Source organism: Sabethes cyaneus, chromosome 3, assembly GCF_943734655.1.
Source record: "Sabethes cyaneus chromosome 3, idSabCyanKW18_F2, whole genome shotgun sequence".
Classification (NCBI taxonomy): domain Eukaryota; kingdom Metazoa; phylum Arthropoda; class Insecta; order Diptera; family Culicidae; genus Sabethes; species Sabethes cyaneus.
The window spans coordinates 107198643-107221115 of NC_071355.1; the positions used below are offsets into that span (position 1 = coordinate 107198643).

Sequence of the window (22473 nt, forward strand, 5' to 3'; positions counted from 1 at the left end):
TTTACTATTTAACAATTTCTAACAAATTTAATTTATTACAGTGGCTGGCGCTTAGCTACTAAATTAACCACACGTGATTAGCCAGTTAGTTGGTTTCGCTTAGTTGGTTTCGAGGTACGATGCCGATCTAACAAACTGGTCGTCGTATTCGTATGTTCAAATCTCGGCTAAGCGATGCTTCTAGATAGAATCAGTAGAGTTGTTGCACTAGCTTCGTAATTGTCCTAATAGCCCTTTAATAATACTGATGTGAAGTCTGTCGATAAATAGGGGTCAAGTCTTAAGCCTGGTATCCAGCTGAAAAGAAAACAGCTCAAGAAAAAAACCTGCTATTTACCACCGGTGTGGCACGCTAGAATTTTAGCATAACGAACAGCTATTTTCATTCCGCTTTCACCAAAACTGGATAAACTGTTGTCGTATTTTCACTCATTCAACAGAAAAATATTATATGATGTATAATATATTACAAAACCGCAATCCGCAAGAATATTCATAAACTGCATAAATAATCTTAAACTGCCATCATTTGGTACAGCCAGCAACAAGTTTTGTTACCCGATTTAACATTGCCTTAGGGCGAACAGGCCATTTTTCGTATGCCAGTGCCAGTGATGTCGGTTACGCACCAAATATATGGGAGATGACAACCTTGCCATCCCGTTGCTATCTACCGACCAATTTGATGGAGTTCTTTTAACGTTAGTTGCATATGAATCAATTGAACAACAATGGAGATAGAGCCGAAAGTGTAACTGCAAGTATCCTTATTTTTGGTATCGGGACGTAAAGGTTATAACCAATCGATTATTTCGACTAATCGATTATATAGCGCCGATTAATCGATGTCGATTATTGGCCGCCCAAAAAGTAATCGATTATTAACTAATCGATTAACTGGAAAAATCGGACATCACTAGTTACACTGAAGTTACCATGAATATCGCTGTTTTCACAGTAAATTTTAATGGAAACCGCCAATTTTACAGCGAATAAGGGGGTGATTAAGTGATGTAACACTAAATTTTTCGGCTTTTTCCCATACAAATAAAAACCAAAAACAGTAAAATTTGTGGTACATTCACTGTAAGTTTTACACTGTTTTACAACGAAGTTACAATAAAATTTAAGGTGAGTTCTGCAAAAAAAATTATAGGCTTTCGGAATTCGGACAAAATAAAACCGGCTGATTAATTACGGTATTTCATGTTTTTGAAAAGATGTGATGACAATGAATTTGATAGGCTTCGAACTATTATGATTTTCGAGCCGCATTCATCGCTCATATTAGGAAAGTATTAGAGGTCAATACACCTACATAAACAAATTCCACTCTTTCCCATTCACGCCTTATCTCAATCTGTTAGATCCTATCGACTCTTTGTTTCATTACTGTCTTCTATCGTTCCCTCTGTCAATTGTAAAATCTACCGTTATAAAAACTTAATTATATGGCCTGACACCTCATTCGATGTCAAGACGTAGAAACAGCGAGGTTGGTCTATTCCATAGGAACGGAGCCTTTCCCCGAACACCCGCATTAAGAATCGCGGCTAATATGTTGACAGATGAACAAGTAAGTCGCAAGCGCCTGCATGGTGTCGTCGTCCCGTCAGTAAAACGAATTAGAATAAACTTCTCGATCGGTGGTTTCTACAGTAGACGGAGGAAGAGACACAATTTGTGTCTACAAATAACTCAACCTGCCAAGGATTGGACCTTAGATAGAGATTATTTCCTGCTTCGAAACAATTTGCATTATTGCCGAATTATATGAAAATTTTTCCAAGAACGTTACAGTGAAGTTACAGCATAAAGTGTAGTAAACAGTAAAATTCATTGTAATCTTAAAGTTTTTACATTAATATGAATACATTATATGAAAAATTTTCCAAAAACGGTACAGTGAAGTTACAGCATAAAGTGTTGTAAACAGTAAAATTCATAGTAACCGTAATGTTTTTACAGTAATATTCGTTATGCATTTCTATGTGGGTTGTTATTGATTAATGTTTTATGAAAGAGTCTAAAATTTCTCGAGTTCGATTAGTTTTTCAGTTACTCAGAAATTTCTGTTTTATTTATATGAGAGTCCTCATCGCCCTACTACAGGGGTAAGGGGTCTCAAACCATCTTTAAAAAAATTCCTGCCTCCAAAAACACCCTCATGCCAACTATGGTTCCATTTGAAGAATTAATTCTCGAGTTATGAGGAAATTTGTATTTCATTTGTATAGGATTCCTAAAGTGGGGAGAGGTTTCAATTCACCATAGAAAAAATTCTTGTCTCCAAAAACACCCACATGTCAAATTTGGTTCCATTTGCTTGATTAATTCTCGAGTTATGCAGAAATTTGTGTTTCATTTGCATGGGAGCCCCCCCCCTTCTTAGTGGGGGGAGGCGTCTCTAACCATCATACGAACCTTCCCTGGCCCCATAAACCCGTTCATGCATATTTTCACTCCGATCGGTTAGCCTCCCTCTTAAAAGGGAGAGGGGTCATTATTCCTCTCCTAAAGAGGGAAGGGGTTTCAGTTCACCATAGAAAAAAAATTACCTACAAAAACACCCATATGCTAAATTTAGTTCCATTTGTCTAATTAGTTCTCGACTTATGAGGAAATTTGTATTTCATTTGTATGGGAGCCCCCCCTCCTAAAATGAGAAGGGGTCTCAATTCATCATAGAAAAAATTCTTGTCTCCAAAAGCACCCACATGTAAAATTTCGTTCGATTTGCTTGATTAGTTCTCGAGTTATGCAGAAATTTGTGTTTCATTTGCATGGGAGCCCCCCCCCCCCCTCTTAGTGGGAGGAGGCGTCTCTAACCATCATACGAACCTTCCCTGGCCCCATAAACCCGTTCATGCATATTTTCACTCCGATCGGTTCAGTAGTTTTCGATTCTATTAGGAACATACGGACAGACAGACAGACAGAAATCCATTTTTATAGGTATAACTAGCTGACCCGACTTCGTATTGCCACAAATTAACCTGTGTTGTACATAAATCATGAATCTCGGATGATCTTTGTCATAATCTCGAGTTTTGCAAGTTTCTGAGGAGTTCAACCTTAGATGATTCATTTTGGCAGTTACGTAACTATTAAAGCATCACCAATGCTATTCAAATGTAGGCCAATAAGCATTTAAGTCGCCTTAAATGCTACTTAAATGCTATTTTGGCAAAATATACAGCTACTTTACTGATAACCTTCTTATAGTGCTGACAATGCTAATTTACAGCTAATTACCGACACGAAGAATTTGAATACAATTTTGGATGCCAATTTACAACACTTATGCAGTCAAAAAGCTAATATACAACAACGTGGAGTATAAAATGCCAGATACGCTGATTTGCTGCTTATGTTAATGCTTATTAGTTACCAGGAATGGGTAGTTTAATATACAAATTTACAATTTTTCCTCACAATAAAGTAGAAAACAACTCCCCTGTCCCCTCATTGCATAGCCGGAATGCGGATAGTAATATTCGCCATGATTGTACAACATTTCGCCGAAGATCATTTTGCAAAAAACCTTAAGCGGAATGTACCATTTCACGGAAAACATTTTTGTGGAAAGTACCATTTCGCGATCCTCTCCTTACTCGCTGTCGCTCGTTCCAGGAAACCCAGGTAGACCTAGGTAAACAAATAAACCTAGACAGTAGTGATTTCTGCGGGGAGTTACCTCCCCCCAGTGGCTGGCGCTTCCGACGGCGAGTCACCGGCAACACTCGCGGCCGTCTCGTCCTGAATGATCTAGTGTTACTATAGATAGTTTTTGTGGTCTTGTTATTGACTAATGTCTTATGGAAGAGTATCGAATTTCTCAAGTTCGATTAGTTTTTGAGTTTCGCAAAAAATTCTGTTTTATTTGTATGAGAGACCATATCCCCCTACCACAGAGGTGAGAGGTCTTTAACTATCATGAAATAAATTCAAGACTCCAAAATCTCCCACATGCCAAATTTGGTTCCATTTGCTTGATTAGTTCTCAAATTATGAGGAAATTTGTATTTCATTTGTGTAGAAGCCCCCCCTCCTAAACAGGGGAGGGGTCTTAATTCATCATAGAAAAAATTTCTGCCCCCTAAAAGCCCCACATGCCAAATTTGGTTCCAATTACTTGATTAGTACTCAAATTATAAGGAAATTTGTATTTCATTTGTATGGGAGCCCTCCCTCCTAAAAGGTAAAGGGTCCTAGTTCATCATAGAAAAAATGGATGCCTCCAAAAACACGCACATGCCAAATATGGTTCCATTTGCTTGATTAGTTCTCGAATTATCAGGAAATTTGTATTTCATTTGTGTAGAAGCCCCCTCTTCTTAAAGTGGGGAGGGGTCTTAATTCACCATAGAAAATATTCTTGCCCTCGAAAACTTTCACATGCCAAATTTAGTTCCATTTGCTTGATTAGTTCTCGAGTTATGAGGAAATTTGTATTTCGTTTGTATAGGAGCCCCCTGTTAAAGTGGGGAGGGGTCCTAATTCATCACAGAAAAATTCTTGCCCTCGAAAACTTTCACATGCCAAATTTGGTTCCATTTGCTTGATTAGTTCTCGTGTTATGAGGAAATTTGTATTTCATTGGTACAGGAGCCCCCCCCCCCTCCTAAAGTGGGGAGGGGTCCCAATTCATCATAGAAAAAACTTTTGTCTAAAAAAAAACCCACATGCCAAATTTGGTTCCATGTGCTTGATTAGTTCTTGAGTTATGAGGAGATTTGTGTTTCGTTTGTATAGGAGCCCCCCTCCTAAAGTGGGGAGGGGTCCCAATTCATCATAAAAAAAATTTTATCTCCAAAAACACCCACATGCCAAATTTGGTTCCATTTGCTTGATTAGCTCTCGAGTTATGAGGAAATTTGTATTTCGTTTGTATAGGAGCCCCCTCTCTTAAAGTGGGGAGGAGTCCTAATTCACCATAGAAAATATTTTTGCCCTCGAAAACACCCTCATGCCAAATTTTTTTCCATTTGCTTGATTAGTTCTCGAGTTATGAGGAAATTTGTATTTCGTTTGTATAGGAGCCCCCCTCCTAAAGTGGGGAGGGGTCTCAATTCATCATAGAAAAAAAATTGTCTCCAAAAACACCCACATGCCAAATTTGGTTCCATTTGCTTGATTAGCTCTCGAGTTATGAGGAAATTTGTATTTCGTTTGTATAGGAGCCCCCCCTCTTAAAGTGGGGAGGAGTCCTAATTCACCATAGAAAATATTTTTGCCCTCGAAAACACCCACATGCCAAATTTTGTTCCATTTGCTTGATTAGTTCTCGAGTTATGAGGAAATTTGTATTTCGTTTGTATAGGAGCCCCCCTCCTAAAGTGGGGAGGGGTCCCAATTCATCATAAAAAAATGTTATCTCCAAAAACAGCCACATGCCAAATTTGGTTCCATTTGCTTGATTAGTTCTCGAGTTATGAGGAAATTTGTATATCGTTTGTATTGGAGCCCCCTCCTAAAGTGGGGAGGGGTCCCAATTCATCATAAAAAAAATGTTATCTCCAAAAACACCCACATGCCAAATTTGGTTCCATTTGCTTGATTAGTTCTCGAGTTATGAGGAAATTTGTATTTCGTTTGTATAGGAGCACCCCCTCTTAAAGTGGGGAGGAGTCCTAATTCACCATAGAAAATATTTTTGCCCTCGAAAACACCCACATGCCAAATTTTGTTCCATTTGCTTGATTAGTTCTCGAGTTATGAGGAAATTTGTATTTCATTTGTATGGAAGCCCCCCCCTCTTAAAGGGGAGAGGAGTCATAATTCTACTTCTAAAGAGAGGAGGAGTCCCGATTTACCATAGAATAAATTCTTGTCACCAAAAACACCCACATGCCAAATTTTGTTCTATTTGCTTGATTAGTTCTCGAGTTATGCAGAAATTTGTGTTTCGTTTGTATAGGAGCCCCCCCTCTTAGTGGGGGGAGGGGTCTCTAACCATCACTGAAACCTTTCCTGGCCCCAAAAACCTCTACATGCAAATTTTCACGCCGATTGGTTCAGTAGTTTTTGATTCTATAAAGAACATCCCGACAGACAGACAGACAGAAATCCATTTTTATATAGTAGATAATAAATAATAATAAATAATAAATATATAATAATAATAATGGTATAGAAATCACTCGGGAAACCAGAAATGTAAAGAAGGTCCTGCGGGCTGAATGTCATATGCCATTCGACTCAGTTTCGAAAACTGAGCATTTTCTCTCTGTGTGTGTGTGTGTGTGTGTGTGTGTGTGTGTGTGTGTGTGTGTGTGTGTGTGTGTGTGTGTGTGTGTATGTGTGTGTGTATGTGTGTGTATGTGTGTGTGCGTGTGTGTATGCTTGTATGTATGTATTTAAGTATGTATGTATGTATGTATGTATGTATGTATGTATGTATGTATGTATGTATGTATGTATGTATGTATGTATGTATGTATGTATGTATGTATGTATGTATGTATGTATGTATGTATGTATGTATGTATGTATGTATGTATGTATGTATGTATGTATGTATGTATGTATGTATGTATGTATGTATGTATGTATGTATGTATGTATGTATGTATGTATGTATGTATGTATGTATGTATGTATGTATGTATGTATGTATGTATGTATGTATGTATGTATGTATGTATGTATGTATGTATGTATGTATGTATGTATGTATGTATGTATGTATGTATGTATGTATGTATGTATGTATGTATGTATGTATGTATGTATGTATGTATGTATGTATGTATGTATGTATGTATGTATGTATGTATGTATGTATGTATGTATGTATGTATGTATGTATGTATGTATGTATGTATGTATGTATGTATGTATGTATGTATGTATGTATGTATGTATGTATGTATGTATGTATGTATGTATGTATGTATGTATGTATGTATGTATGTATGTATGTATGTATGTATGTATGTATGTATGTATGTATGTATGTATGTATGTATGTATGTATGTATGTATGTATGTATGTATGTATGTATGTATGTATGTATGTATGTATGTATGTATGTATGTATGTATGTATGTATGTATGTATGTATGTATGTATGTATGTATGTATGTATGTATGTATGTATGTATGTATGTATGTATGTATGTATGTATGTATGTATGTATGTATGTATGTATGTGTATATGTATCTATGTGTGTATATGTATGTATGTACGTGTATATGTATCTATGTGTGTATATGTATGTTTGTGCGTATATGTATGTGTGTATGTATGATGTATGTGTGTACAATTTGCAGTTTTGCAATTTGCATTGAAATACAGGAAAAGTGATAAAGGGCAATTCCAGCTTAACTAATAAAACGGTTTGATTCGACTATTTTTGATTGAAATGAAATTTTGCTGATATGTTGGATACCACGTAAGGATTCATTTTCCATGAAACTTTTTTGTTTCGTCAAGCGTAATTTTTTAAATGGGCGTTTTTAGAAATGAATTATAATTTTAAAAATTCATGTCTCAATACCTACTTATTTGTTCAAAATGACGTCAAAGAAAAATTTGTCGAAAATTAAGTGTATTTTCAACAAAAAATTACACTGAAAAAAAATTCAAAATTTTGATATAAAACATATAATTTTTAAAAATTCATAAAAATAATATATATACATACATACATACATATAATGAGAATTATCTCAAAACATGTTCCCTCAGATTTGTCTCACATTTTGACGTAGGACTACGTCTTTGTTTACTATACTGGGACTGGGTAGCACTTTGTAAAAACGAGAAATAGAAGTGTAACGTTTGAATGAAATATTTCAAACGCTAATAGCTACTATACTACTGAACGAAACATAACAGTTAATATGTCGTTGGATAGATAAAATGTCCAGCAATTTTATAGTAACATACTAATAATAATTTTTTATACGCTAAATAGTGAAAATGTGTGTAAAGATTCAAGGTCGAATTTTTCCATACATTTCCCTTGTTATCGCCTAGCTTCACAGGCACGGACGACAATTAGATACACCAAAGGATTTGGATCCAAATGATAACCTTAAGACCACTTTGTAAGCCACACCCCTTTTCCAATCCAATCGGCAACATCGACTGCTATTGAATGCAACACCGGTCCCAAAGACAAGCGGAATCAGAGGGCAATGGCCAACGTGAATCCCACACGATGCACTTAACATTACATTTTGCATTATCCCCATCGCAGACATGCGAAATTGTTCGATAGCTTGCTCAATCAGTGTCGGACAATCATTTAAGCAGCAGCAGCAGCCGATATGGTTTCCTCCACCACCTACACTAGCTTACCAGCAGCAGCGGCAGTGCCAGTGACTATAAAATGGTACTCTTGGTTCGCCGTCTGCTCATTCATCGCACAATCGCACTGACGGACGGTCAGTATTTACCATCGACGGCTATTGGTGGCGAAAGCAACGGCATTTGGCGGCAACACCAGCGATCGGAGCCAACACCGATAGCAATCGGGAGGTAACAACGATAGCATTTTGGCGGCTATTGGAGGCAAATCCAAGGACCTTTGCGGCATCTAATGTCATCTTCGATGACAATTCGAGGCACCCAATGGCATTTTGGCGGTTATTTTCGCAAACCAACAGCAAATGGAAACGGATCGACTGACGGGCAGCAAATTCAGCAGTAGGCCGTTGTGGTTTTAAACAGTTCTTATAAGAACTATAGTAATTGAAGAATGGAAAGATTTTTCTACACTTTCTAAATGGTTAACGTTCCATTTTACGTTATACCATGGAAAATGCTTGCTCATTCAGCGTCGGATAATCATTCGAGCAGCAGTTGATCTGGTTTCCCCCACCACCTACACTAGCTTACAAGCAGCAGCGGCAGTGCCAGTGACTATAAAATGGTACTCTTGGTTCGCCGTCTGCTCATTCATCGCACAATCGCACTGACGGACGGTCAGTATTTACCATCGACGGCTATTGGTGGCGAAAGCAACGGCATTTAGCGGCAAGACCGGTTATTGGTGGCAACACCGATTGTTGACTGCACTGAAGAGGTTGATGTTACTTGTAACCAATGGCCCTTTTTATTTGTAACCAACGGCCAGAAACTATTTGAAGGAAGTTGGTTCAAATATCAAACTACGCATAACATATTTATTACAATGATCTGTGGGCTGGCCATTCATTGCTATTTCAACCTTTGTGAAATACAGTAGTGATTTGTTAAAGAATTCGCTATGTCTAAATGGTTGCAGGCGTTATATTTACGTAACCACCGTAAACGTATTCGTGAACAAGTGGTTGGTGTAGTAACTGAACCAAGGATATCCTTAACATGAGCAGAGCGTACTAGATTATCACGCAAACGAAAGCGTGAGAGTGCTTCTAGTTCGGCAGGTGAAGTTGCAAGTTTGTCGCACGAAGAGGCATCGCCCGCAGATATTAATCCATCGCATACCGTTATAATTCCGTCACATGAAATGACAGGTAAGCATATTTATAGAAAATTATCGCATGCTATTTGAGCTCAGCTTGAGCTGTTTAGAAAGAAGTTTATAATAAATTTCGTAGCGAAATTACAAAAATACACTACAACTCAGTGCATTGATGGCAACAAATGTTTGTTTATTCGTGAATCTAAAATTGAATCTAAAATTTCAACTTAAATTAGTTGTGCAAATCTGGTGAATACTTAAATTACATAGTGGATCGTAAAACAATGTTTAAACTATCTCTGCTCTATTTACTCTATTTACTACTAAATTGCTAGGGAATAGTAGGGAAGTGAACTGCTTGTATCCTCATGACTCAAGAAATGCACCGATTTTATTGTGTAAGACAGATTATCTAGTTTGACATATTATTTAATGAGTATTATATGACACAGTCCTACGTCACCATTTCGTACAACCCTTAGGGCTGTATACCTTGTAGTTTTTTTTTAAAGATAACTTAAATTACACTCTCAAATCTGGTGAGAAGCTATCGAAAAGAAATAGTGTTTCCAAATCGAACTAAAAAGTATTTGGTTGCACTGCCGTTAAAAAAATATTTTTTAGGATTTCTTGGTCAATTTTCTTTGGAAATGTAAAGATGATTTTTTCTTCAACCAAACATTTCCGGAGATATAAGCAAAAGAAAATAACAGGGGTTAACTAAAATTTCTTTTCTGTAAAAAGGAGGTGCTTTCATTAACCGTAGGGAAGACCAACCGGTATCAATTTTTGGTTTTTATTTTTGACCTAAAACGAATAGTCTGACAAAATTAAAGCAAATTTCGTAAAGGTCGATTACATGGTTCTCGGAAACCTCGCGTAGAATTACCCTAGAACATAATTTTTGGATTTTAACACTAACTGAGTTAACAATAACTTGAGAACGGCCTAAAGAAAAGGTTTATATGACATAGTTTGTTCAAAAATATACGTAGAATTTGATTCTGTTTGAGTTTTATTGAAAGAAAGTATAATTTGGGTATTTTCGAAAAATTTGTCAAATTTTAAAGATTTTTTTTAAATTCGAAGGAGTGTCCGTATCGATAACACTTCACCAGATTTTAGAGCATAATTTAGGCTATACATTAAATATTGACCTCATTTCTAAATACGCCCTTTTGAACAGTTACGCTTGACGAAAAAAATTAAGTTTCATAGAAAATGAATCCTTACGTGGTATCCAACACATCAGCAAAATTACATTTCAATTAAAAAGAGTCGAGACAAAAATGGCTCTTTTTCCAGCGTTTTAAGCAGAAAGTGCTCTAAAACATTTTAATCGTAATTTTCTGTTACCCGCAATCGGAAATGTTTGTATCACTTTGGTTTTTGAATTATTGATTTACTACATATATTCATTCTGGAGTTACCAGAGGAAAATACAATGGTTGCTCGCAGTAAATTGAAGTTTAAAAATATGGCTAACTGAATTATAGATTCAGAATTCAGATACTAAGAAATGAAAAAATGTTCTAGTACAAAGGGCAGGTCACGCCGCTAGGTGGATTAATTCGGGTTTTTACATTAATATTCGTTGTGCATTTCTATCCGGGTAGGCTGAAGAATCGTTAAATAGCTCGCTCCCGTACCGTAACTTTTCTATAGGTTAGTTAATGGTAAGAAAACAAAGTAATTGATTTATGGTAATTATTTTTGACGAAGGACTACGTCTTACGGCAAGGTTTGGGATAGGGTGTCATACCAAAAAATCATAAAATGCGAGCGTCACAAAAAATGAAAGATTTGCAACGCTAATAGCTTTACCAATTATGAATGGTGTCCATACTTTAGATACTGATCGACTCATAATAGATGTAGCAATTATATGATTTCTGTTTTAGCTTACTTTTTCGATCGCTAATTAGTGAAAATTAACGAAAAGTTTCAAGGTCAAATATCACCATACATTTTCTTCGTAATCGTCTTGCTTCACAGGCGGGGACGACAGTTAAATACACCATCTGTTTACTACAGTTTCGATTACTTTCCTATTTAGAAAAAAAAACTAACCGTCTTCCCGTCCCAAGACGTAGAAGATTATTTACGACGTTCATACGTATACTAATTTGATAGCTGTGCCATTAAAAGTGATAAAGTCCTCTCGTTCTACCAAGATTTCTTGGGGCCGCTGTAAACCTAGTCCAATTTGATGTCCTGAACGAGAAAAGTTATTAAAAAGTGAGCGACTAACTCTATCTTTCGCCCGATTGTATATGTGGGTTCAAAAATTCATTCAAAACTGATGTATTGTAGGAAAAAGGAGTTGAAGGATTATTCATGCATGTGACGTGATACAGCAATTTTCAAGATAAGGAAAAATAAAGAACTGTCTGATTCGGAAATAAGTTTTAGACGTTTAATTTGTTGCTTTGCAATGTTACTATTTTGATAAATGTTACATTCAACGCATGTAGCATGTATGTATGCTGCATTTAGCATGTATATATGAAGAATCCTATTATTACTTCCATCGATACATGCTTCTATCGCTACAAAGAGAATTGCGTAGTCCTACGTTACCTCCGCGGTCGTGTCTTGTACACAACTCATCTGATTTTTGTGTATCCTGACATGTTACTGTATTATTTCTAAGGCATGTACTTACACGGGGCAACTTGCAACAGTTAGTAGATATAATTAAGCTACACTCCAAATATTCTGGACGTAACTAATGGCGGTTGGCCAAAAACAGTGCATCATACAATCTATGAATAAAATACCTATATGGATGAAAACAACCCTGAGATTAGAAATAACAATAATGAGTAGGTACACTCAAAAAAAATCGGCACGTCAAGTTTACGTGAAAACAGGTAATTCTCATCCGTCACACGTCGCAGGTAACATTTACATGAATTATTGGTAACTTGCACTCATACTAACCAGTTTACGTGCAATCACGTAAATTTAAATTTTATCAACTTGTAAATTTTATCAACTTTCCCATTAACTAGTAGGGGAGTGTCGTCGTGGTTGGGCCATGTTTTGGAATTCGCCCATAACTTTCGTTTCAAAGGAAATTTTAGAAATCTAATTACATCGTTGCAAAGGTCTAAGAATAAGCTTTATTTCCGGAAAGTTTTGAATTGATTGCTTGAAAAATAAAACAGTTATAGGCATTAGGTAAAGACAAAAAATGTTGTCATAGTCGGGCCATGTTGTACAAGTTGGGCCATCGCAGAAAATCCAAGACATATGTATTGAAATTCTATATAGAGACATGAAAAGAATGGATTCTGTGAACAACGACTTATATAGGTACAAATACCCTATTTTTAATTGCATTTTTGCGAAATTTTGGCGATCTTGTAAAATTAATATTGCTACAATCGCCTTTTCCGAAGTGTCTAACTACAATGAAAAAAAAAACAACAAAAATCTGGGTTTTTATCGTATTAATTTTGCTTTATTTCATCACATTTTACGTGATTGACATTCTCTAGCGATTATTGCGCTTCTGCGCTTGAAATTATGGTGGCCCAACCATGACTACTCAAGTGGCCCGACCTTTACAAATAGCGCTTTTCTAGTATTTCACCTTAGCCTTCCCAAACACCTTACTGGAGGGGATTTTTCTATAGTCTTCGTGTGCAGCACAACACACTTCATACAAATTTCAATTTCAAAATTTATCTCGTTAATTGCATTTCATGAATCATTTCTTGAAGAAAAGTTCATTGCGCCTGGAAAACTTTTTTTGTAAGATTTAGTCACTGAATTCAGTTCGGGTGTTTTTAATACACGATCGAATCTCACAATATTGTGAAAAGTTAGCTATCACAGTAAGAAGTTTTACAATGGTTGCATCAAATATATCATGAGTTACTAAAACTTTAAAATCGTGATGGCCCGACCATAACAGTGGCCCGACGATAACGACAATACCCTACATGAAGTTCATGTAAGTTTCTGTACAGAAGTTTGCATGATTTTTCACGTGGATGCGACGTGACGATTTTTTAGTGTGTACGTAGTTTATGGTCAGCCTCTATACAGCCAATAGCGTTTCCAGGGTTTACAAAGAGGAAATGAAGGACTGCGTATAACCTCAAAGGACTTATTTATTTGGTCTTTTAACAACTTGTACTTTGTTCATGGTCCGGCGGCCGCAAAACACGTGACTCACCCTCTTTGCCTCTTTAAAACTTTCAGTATATATACCGTATATACATATTTGTCTTGTGCTCAAGTGTTGTATTCGAAAGATCTGAAATTTCTAGAGAAAAAGTAAAAATTAACTTAATATTCTACGTAATAGATTGTACTCGCTAGTAAGCAATGCGATTGTATTGGTGTATACTAACGTATTTTTGTATTTGATATCCACACACCAGATCGATCATTATAACTCAGCACAATCTCACCCTGGTGAAGCTCGGAAAGTGCAATGTTTACACAAGTATTATTTTCGTAATCAAAAGCCATCTAACGCATAATAATATTTTAATACATTATGAGTGCTTTGTATACCCTCAGAATAGCCAGTTGATGCGATTTTTTATGCCGTTTTAAAACTGCCGAGATTTAAATCGAGGTGTGAGTTTTATGAAAATTAATATGAAATTCAAGTTCAGGGCGGGATCAAATTTAACATAACATAAAAATTCAGGTTCGGATCGGGTTTTAGTTTGGCCGAAAAAAAAATTCGGGTTCGGGTCGGGTTCGGGCTTAACCAAAAAAAATAAATCCGGGTCCGGGTCGGGTTCGGGTTTGACTGAAAATAAAATTTCGGGTTCGGGTCGGGCTCGGGTATGACAGAAAATAAAAATTCGGGTTGGGGTTTGACAACAAAAAAATTTTCGAACTTGGGTCGGGTTCGGGCTTGGAAAATATGAAACCCGACCATCTCTACTTTCTAGCACACAAATCATCACGCAAGATAAGTTTGCACGGCGAAGTTATGTATCTAGAAACCCGAAGTCTATTCTGGAAGGAGTGTCTTATATCCCGTGGAATCATATAAGCGACATTGCCTATAGATGCACCCAACCCCTTTTGGTCCTTCACGAACAGCATTGACATGAAAGTTGCTAGGTAGATAAACTCGATTCTGCAGTAATTCTACTTGCATACAATGGGAAACCCTTGAGATGATGGTGGCTACCCCCATACATACACATACATCCATTTTTTGAAAGCGTGTTTTCGAGTATTTTTGATCCCAAAATCTGAAGCCCTAAATAGTTTAATATTATCTGTGATCCATTCTTAGGTATTAATATATATTAATATTTTTTGAAACGATGGTTCTACAATTGATGAAGGGACGGTAGGGGAAAGAGATGAATTTTTTTTTGTGAAGGAGGGGAAGAGCGGAAAGGAAGGGGGGGGGGGTATTGGTAGCTATGCTTGACAAGTAGCTACCAATACCCCCCCCCCTTCCTTTCCGCTCTTCCCCTCCTTCACAAAAAAAAAATTCATCTCTTTCCCCTACCGTCCCTTCATCAATTGTAGAACCATCGTTTCAAAAAATATTAATATATATGTATGACCGCATTTCAAGGTCAAGACTAAAAACTTGAGATTAGTCTATTAATAAATATGTTAAAGGTTCTTAAGATGGATAGTTCGAGTCCCCTTCCCGCTCTGGAAGCCAATACAATAAAAACAAAACCTTGGGTTTATACCGTCTTTAGACAGTACCGTTCTTTATCGAAAGACTTCGCAGTCGGTTGTTAGAGTACAGGAAAATTACGGGGCCAGTGCAATGATCCTACTGATTCTATCTAGATAGCACCGCCTAACCAAAATTCGAACATACGACGACTGGCTTGTTAGACCAGCATCGTACCTCGGAGCTAGCTGGGCGGATAGCTCATACAAATGAAACACAAATATCTTTACGAAACAGCTGCAGTGGTTTGGAGCCCTTATATCGTAGCGTGGTCTATGAGGATTGAAGCTGTGCACAGAACCTTCTTGATCAACCCACTTGAAATCCCATCGTATGAAAGTCGTTGTAGACTCTTAAATATGGATACCTTGTGGAGAAGAAGAGACTGTATGCGTGCGGTATTTACTGCAAAATTACTTTATGGAGAAATAGATGCACAGAATATTCTGATGCAAGTGAATATAAACGCAGCTTCGAAGTCTCTACGGTCCAATAACTTTCTTCGATTGGCATTCCACATGACAGCTTACGGTCAAAATGAGCCAATTCGAGCAATATATTGTAATAATGTGTAATATATGTGTAATATATTTAATGACGTGTAGCATTTGTTTGACTATTGTATTATTAGTAACTGTTTTAAGAATCGTGTTTATAATTTTTATTAATTTCGACTGATATGTTAATTGTTAACTTTTGTTCATGTAGACCGTGTGTCAGATGATATAAATAAAAAAAAATTAAAAACTACAAGGTATACAGCCCTAAGAGTTGTACGAATGGGTGACGTAGGACGATATCAGATCATTAGATTAAAGACTAATGTAAACTGCATTTCTGGCATATGTATGTTTATAAGAACCTGTGAGTGCCATTGTTTAAGTGAATGTTTAAAAGAGAAGAGCGAAATATTCAATGCAATTGTGGCTTTCAAAATACTAGGACGGGGGTTAATAAGTACAACGCCTGCAACCATTGAGACATAAAAGATTTCTTTTAAAAATCACTGTGTGCATCATAAAGGATAAAATAGTAATGAATGACCAGCCCACAGATTATTGTATTAAATATGATCATGCGTAGCTTGACATGTTTCAATAATATTACTTTTACTCGCTTGCGACCTTTGAAAGGGCCATTGGTTACAAATAACCTTGAAGCCAAAGCACTTTCATCGCAAATATGGCATGCCATTCGAATGTCCTTCTCTTTTGACATGAATGGCAACAAGCACGTAAGTTAACGGCGTCGATTCACTGTCTTTTGCTCAGAGAAGGTTTTACTAGTATCACAGCTTACCGCTTGTTACTTAGCAGAAAATATGGCACATACGCAAAAATTTCTGTTTTATTTGTATGAGAGTCCTTATCCTCCGACAACAGGGGTGAGGGGTCTCAAGCCATCATAAAATAAATTCATACCTCCATAAACCCCCACATGCCAAATTTGGTTCCATTTGCTTGATTAGCTCTAGATTTATGAGGAAATTTGTATTTCGTTTGCATGGGATATGAAGTACCCAAGCAACAATGTGAGTTTTATTATACTCTTATGGCGGTTTCATTACCAATTTTGGTCTTAAATGCCATCATAAGAGTGTAATAAAACCCAAATTGTTACTTGGGTAGTGATTATTGAACTACAAAGAAAACGTAGTTCTCAACACAATCAACATACAGTACGTTTAATAATTAGCACATTGAAGTGAACACATATTAAAACACGAAGGAAAAAGCGGTATTTCTGCGATGGTGTCCCGTTACGAAATGTAACTTGTTATACCTACCTAAATAACAATCTATATCAAGAAGTAAATAGTACGTTAGAAGGTACATTTAACACACATAATTTAAAACTTGTTTAATAACTTAGTCACAAGCGTATTCTTTGCTAACGGGAGCAAAATGCCAATGAAAGTCGGATCCTTGTTGTTACGGGACACATTATGAAAGTTTGCCGGGACAGCTAATATAATATGATTTTACAAACAAACATTTGGGTTTTTTGGCACAATATTACCGCCGTGGCACAATGTTACCCCGGATGACGGTACTTAAAGTTGAAAACTGTTGCAAGTTACCCCATTTAACGTTACAGGTTCAATTTTAATAATTTAATAAAGGACTCTATTGAAAGCTTTGTGTTTAGAACGTCCTAATAAACAACAACGGCAGCAACAACTTTGCGATAACATAAACTTTTATTTGATACTAAAGCCGTTTAAATCGATTAAATTGTCTTGAAAGAAAAATCGTGTCGTTTTTACATTTTCACTTAAAATTTTTAAATGAAGCCAATCACTACTAGATAATAAACGTGAGCAATAGCTCTCGAATAGGTTTAGCAATTTCCGATAAATGGGAGACTAAAAACGTTGTTATGGAACATCCATACACACATACACCACACAAACACATAAACGTATTGCTCAGTTTGTCGAACCTTGTCGAATGGTGTATGAAACATGGCCCTTCGGGCCTCGGACCAAGTTTATATCTTTCAACCAATTTGAATACCATTCGCATTGAATAACAATAGTTTCAACGAATTCTGCCACAAACCATTTTTTTTTAAACCAGCAAACTGAAGTTTACCTTAAATATGAGATAAATAAAATAGTAAAATTTAAATACGCTTAATGTTGTAAATTACCATTTAGATCATAACTTATTAAATGAAAATATACTCACCTTCGTCCGCTAAGAAGCTGTTTTGATTTGATTTGACTTTGAAATAGTATGGATCTAATGAAAATATTTCAATTGGCAGATGCAAACCGATACCAGAGATCTCTACAGATTCAATGCACCATTCCACGTACGAGCTACCTACTTTGGCCAGCGGTGTAATACAACTATTATAAAGAACTGCCACTCATGTTGCGGTCCCTCAGCGTACGTTTGTCTCTGTTTTGTTCACAACTACCGTATTGTATCATTCCGTGGCATAAAAAAATATATGAAAGAGCATAGAGATGCTGTATACTTGCTAAGATAAACATTTTAATAATAAATATGTTTTAATTTGGATATACACATGTTTCTTTAAATATTATTGATTATCAATCATATGTTGTATATTTCAAGATAATAAATAATATAAATGTATAGTATTAAAATGACAAGTCCAGAAAATATGCATGTACAGTAACGCGAAGTAGAATCAATTTAGCAGTGAGAATAAGCTTCTCTCTACTCCTCTTATACCTACATTTAAAATTCGACTCACACACATCCGTTTACATTATATTGCAAAGCATTGAGTGAGACCACTGCCCGTTCGTTCCATTTCTTGCACTATTAACTTCATAGATCTAGGCATCTACACCCTAGCATGGGATCGGTTTTAAATTTTCTTATAGGAATTCTAGCCATGAAAGAGGCCTCCCGTCTACCACATTATGTTATATAATTATTGTTATAATTTATCCGATCGTCCTCAGTAAGTTTTTGATTAAATTCCTCTACTCCAAGCATAGATTATGCTGTTTAAAATATTTTGATATGAAAGCTGTAAAACATCACAAATCATAAATAGTCTTCGACTGAACACGTGTAAACGCTGTTCTCAAACACTCGACGTCATCGATTTAGATGAAAAAGATTCACAACATTTAGAGGATCATATTACTGATCTAGAACTATTTTTTCTAAAAATGTGATGAGTTAAGGTAAAATGAGTCGTCTTTGATTTTGTACATTTCAAAAGTAGCTTTTTTGTTTGAAACTAAAATTCGGTTAATGAAAATATATTTACTGTGTTCAGATTGACAAGAAAAATGCAGTGAATACATTTTTAAATACAGAACCCCTGTTTTGTTCCCAAAAACTGCTTCCGAAATTGGAATTTCCGACGAAAAGTTAACCCGCTAATAGTTGTTGACCAAAATTCCAAATGTATATAAAAACCCGATTTAATCCACCTATTGGTGAAAGGAACCTTTGTTATACCATCTCATTTGTCATTTGAGTTAGAATTCGACACGCCTTCGGAACATAATTCAGCTTTTTGATAACACTATGGTAGTTATCATCAATACATACGCATGTCTATGTAACATACTGGTTATATTATACAAATATATTTCAAAGCAATCCAAAAATGTTTTCCTTTTATTTGTAATTTGTTATTTTGAGTTAATCGGGGGGTCATATTCTGGGGTTTGGTTTAAGTTAGAAACTAGCCACTTTCCTGGAAGTATTCGGAACGTTCCTAGAATGTGTCCGGCTGTAGTAATGTAATCCTGAACACTTTATATGACGACAAATGAACTACTTTTGCAATTTTGAGTACGCAAAGATGTCACAAGTTTTACTTTAGTTCAATTCGGTAATTAATCCGGAACGTTCCCGGGCGTATTCAAACGTGGTCGATGATGTCTTGACCATTTTATACGACTACCAATGGTCTAGTTTTGCAATATCGTGTACTTGGAGGTGTCGTATGACGGATTTGTTATGATTCAAGGTGCTTCTATGATCAAGCTTCATATATTCCGGAACTTGTCCCAGACATATCTTCGGAACCGTACATCCGTTCCAAATTCGGTTCAAAAGAATTCTTCTAGGCCACAAAACTTTGCGTTTGGCAGTTATTCAGTCAAATCGGTCCAGGCATTTCCTAAAAGCAGATATTTATTGCTATATTTTCACTACTGAGACGGTTATGCGTTTATTTGTAACTTGTGACTGACATAGTTTAATATTATTTTCAAAATTTTAGGAACAAACATAACATTACGTTTTAAACCAAGTAAACGTTTTTTGTATAGAATTAGGTCTTTGTAAATTAGCTAAATTTTATTCATTAAGACATCATTGTCAGATGAAATATTGTCAAATAAACAAATAAATAAATAAACATTACGGTTTGAAATATTGAAAGCATGAACAATTTAAAGATGATGACCAGGCTTATCCCCAAAGTGATGAAAATACATGGGACTGTTATGCATTTATGGGCAGTAATGGTAGTTATCATCAACACATGTGCATGTGTATGTAATCTACTGATAAATTTGTAGAATATTTGAAATCAATCAAAAAATCATGTGCAAAATTCTTGGACAGGATTACTATTTGAGGGGGGGACCCTCACTGGAAAGTCGAAAAACTTGTTTGTTATGCATGTTCAGGAGCCTTTTACCTTCAGGAATGTTGAGCCTAAAGTATTTTTCGGTACGTGGTCTCGATGAGAATTTGCAGTAAAACTGTGGGATCCTTGAAGGAAAGTGCAGTGCTGTACAATAGTTTAAACGCGCTCTCCTCGAAACCATATGTTTTCATCGACGGTGCGTGTATCTCAGTTTCTAGAGGATCGTTTTGACTGATTTTTTTACGTGTGAAAAATGATTATCTAAATTGTGACGTAGCCGCTTTTCAATATTTCAATTTTTCAATTTTCGCTGCATTTTAAAAAAAATCGTTACACTTCGCAACCAGCAAGAGGTAGATAGTTACTATGTACAGCAAAGTTGCTTATTTTACTGTGTTCTGTGTTCAACTTCTGTGGAGACACTACTTTTTTGGACGCATTCAAAAAAACAAAAATTTGTAACACCCTAATAGGTAGATTTACGGTCACCCTAATACTGTAGAAAGTTGCACCATATTTTTTAAATAAACTCTTCCAAAGACACACCACCTGGAAAATTAAGCATTTTTGAGCAAGAGCACATGATCGCGTTTTTTTCGATTTGGTTCATATTAGTAAAGTTTACTTAAATAATTTCATCAATGTTTTTCAAATAACTTTTGATTGGTAAGGCCAATTCTAATAAGATTTAGCAGAAAAGTTCACAGCGTTGAGGCCTCTCGTTTGATACTAAGATAATTGAAATCTGATTAATTATCTGGTTAAAATCGTTATGAATAATTGTAAATTTTATTGTGCTGTACACGACTGCTCATAACTTCCAAATGAAACATCCAATAAAAAAAAACAAATCAATAGTGATCTATGAGGCTATATTACCTACCAAATGAGACTAATAGCGCATAAATCGGTTTGGCCATCTCTGAGAAACGTTCGACTAATTGACACCTTGAAAAAGCACATTTTTAAGCGTAACTTTTGAACCGCTTGATTGTTTTCGATAAAACTCTCCACAAAAAATTTGCAGTAGCAAGAGCCTTCATTTGATGCTAAAATTGTTGAAATCGGTTGAGCGGTTCCGGAGAAAATCATGTCACGTAATTTTTACATTTTTGCTTATAACTTTTAAACACAATGTCGGACCGCAAAACAATTCAGTAGTGATCTACCAGGTGATAATACTTTTCAAATAAGCGTAATAGTAAACATCGGTTCAGCCATCTCCGAGAAACAGACGACTAAAGTCAAGCGTCACATACACACACACACACACACACACACACACACACACACACACACACACACACACACACACACACACACACACACACACACACACACACACACACACACACACACACACACACACACACACACACACACACACACACACACACACACACACACACACACACACACACACACACACACACACACACACACACACACACACACACACACACACACACACACACACACACACACACACACACACACACACACACACACACACACACACACACACACACACACACACACACACACACACACACACACACACACACACACACACACACACACACACACACACACACACATTGCTCAATTCGTCGAACCTTTTCGATTGGTATATGTGACTCGGCCCTCCGGCCTCGGATCAACTTTCTTGTTTTTCAAATTGGTCAAATTGGTGTTATAGTATAACAAAGGTAAAAACCTGATTTAAACCACCTAATGGTGAAAGGAACCTTTGTTATATGGTCTTACCTACTATTTGGGATAGAAATTGACACGTCTTCGGAAAATAATTCATCTATTGGTTAACTTTGTTTTGTGCGTTGGTTTACATAAAATTTTTGGAAACTGAATAAGTTTACAAAATTTGAACAAAATAGAAGCACTTATAAATTTTGATAGTTCCTTTTCTCATGAAATTGCTGAGCAAGTTGTTACTAATGTGGGTAAGTGCAAGTAAAAGTAAGTTGTAATATTTCCTCTTATATTATTCTTTAACATATACTTTACGTAGTAACGTACTAAAGGTCTAGTTTATAGTTTCTTGACTATGCATAATTTCCTGTAATGCCATTCTATTTGATTCACATAAATAAAGTTTTCTTAACCTTCGGTTACTCACGCTGTTGTATTTTGTACAACACGTGTAGGTTTTTGAATGCCATATTGATTTAAAGTTACAAATCGTTGTTTAACTAACGTATATTCTTCAATAAACTTGTTATGTTAATTATTCAATACATTAATACTTTAAATTGTTAGGAAAATATAA

General features: G+C 36.0%; 1 protein-coding gene across 2 annotated transcripts in view; it reads right to left on the bottom strand.

The window, feature by feature from the left end:
- The window catches only part of LOC128742454 (innexin inx1), a 46337-nt gene extending 28351 nt beyond the window's left edge, over window positions 1–17986 (bottom strand). Inside the window, exons 1-2 of one of the 2 annotated variants that reach the window (XM_053838824.1) lie at window positions 17783–17986; window positions 13605–13694 (exon numbers count right to left, since the gene is read on the bottom strand). The gene's annotated coding sequence lies outside the window, so the exon portion shown is untranslated. The remainder of the gene's footprint in view (window positions 1–13604; window positions 13695–17782) is intronic. The other variant, XM_053838823.1, reaches the window with a different exon arrangement.
- Window positions 17987–22473: the final 4487 nt, after the last annotated feature.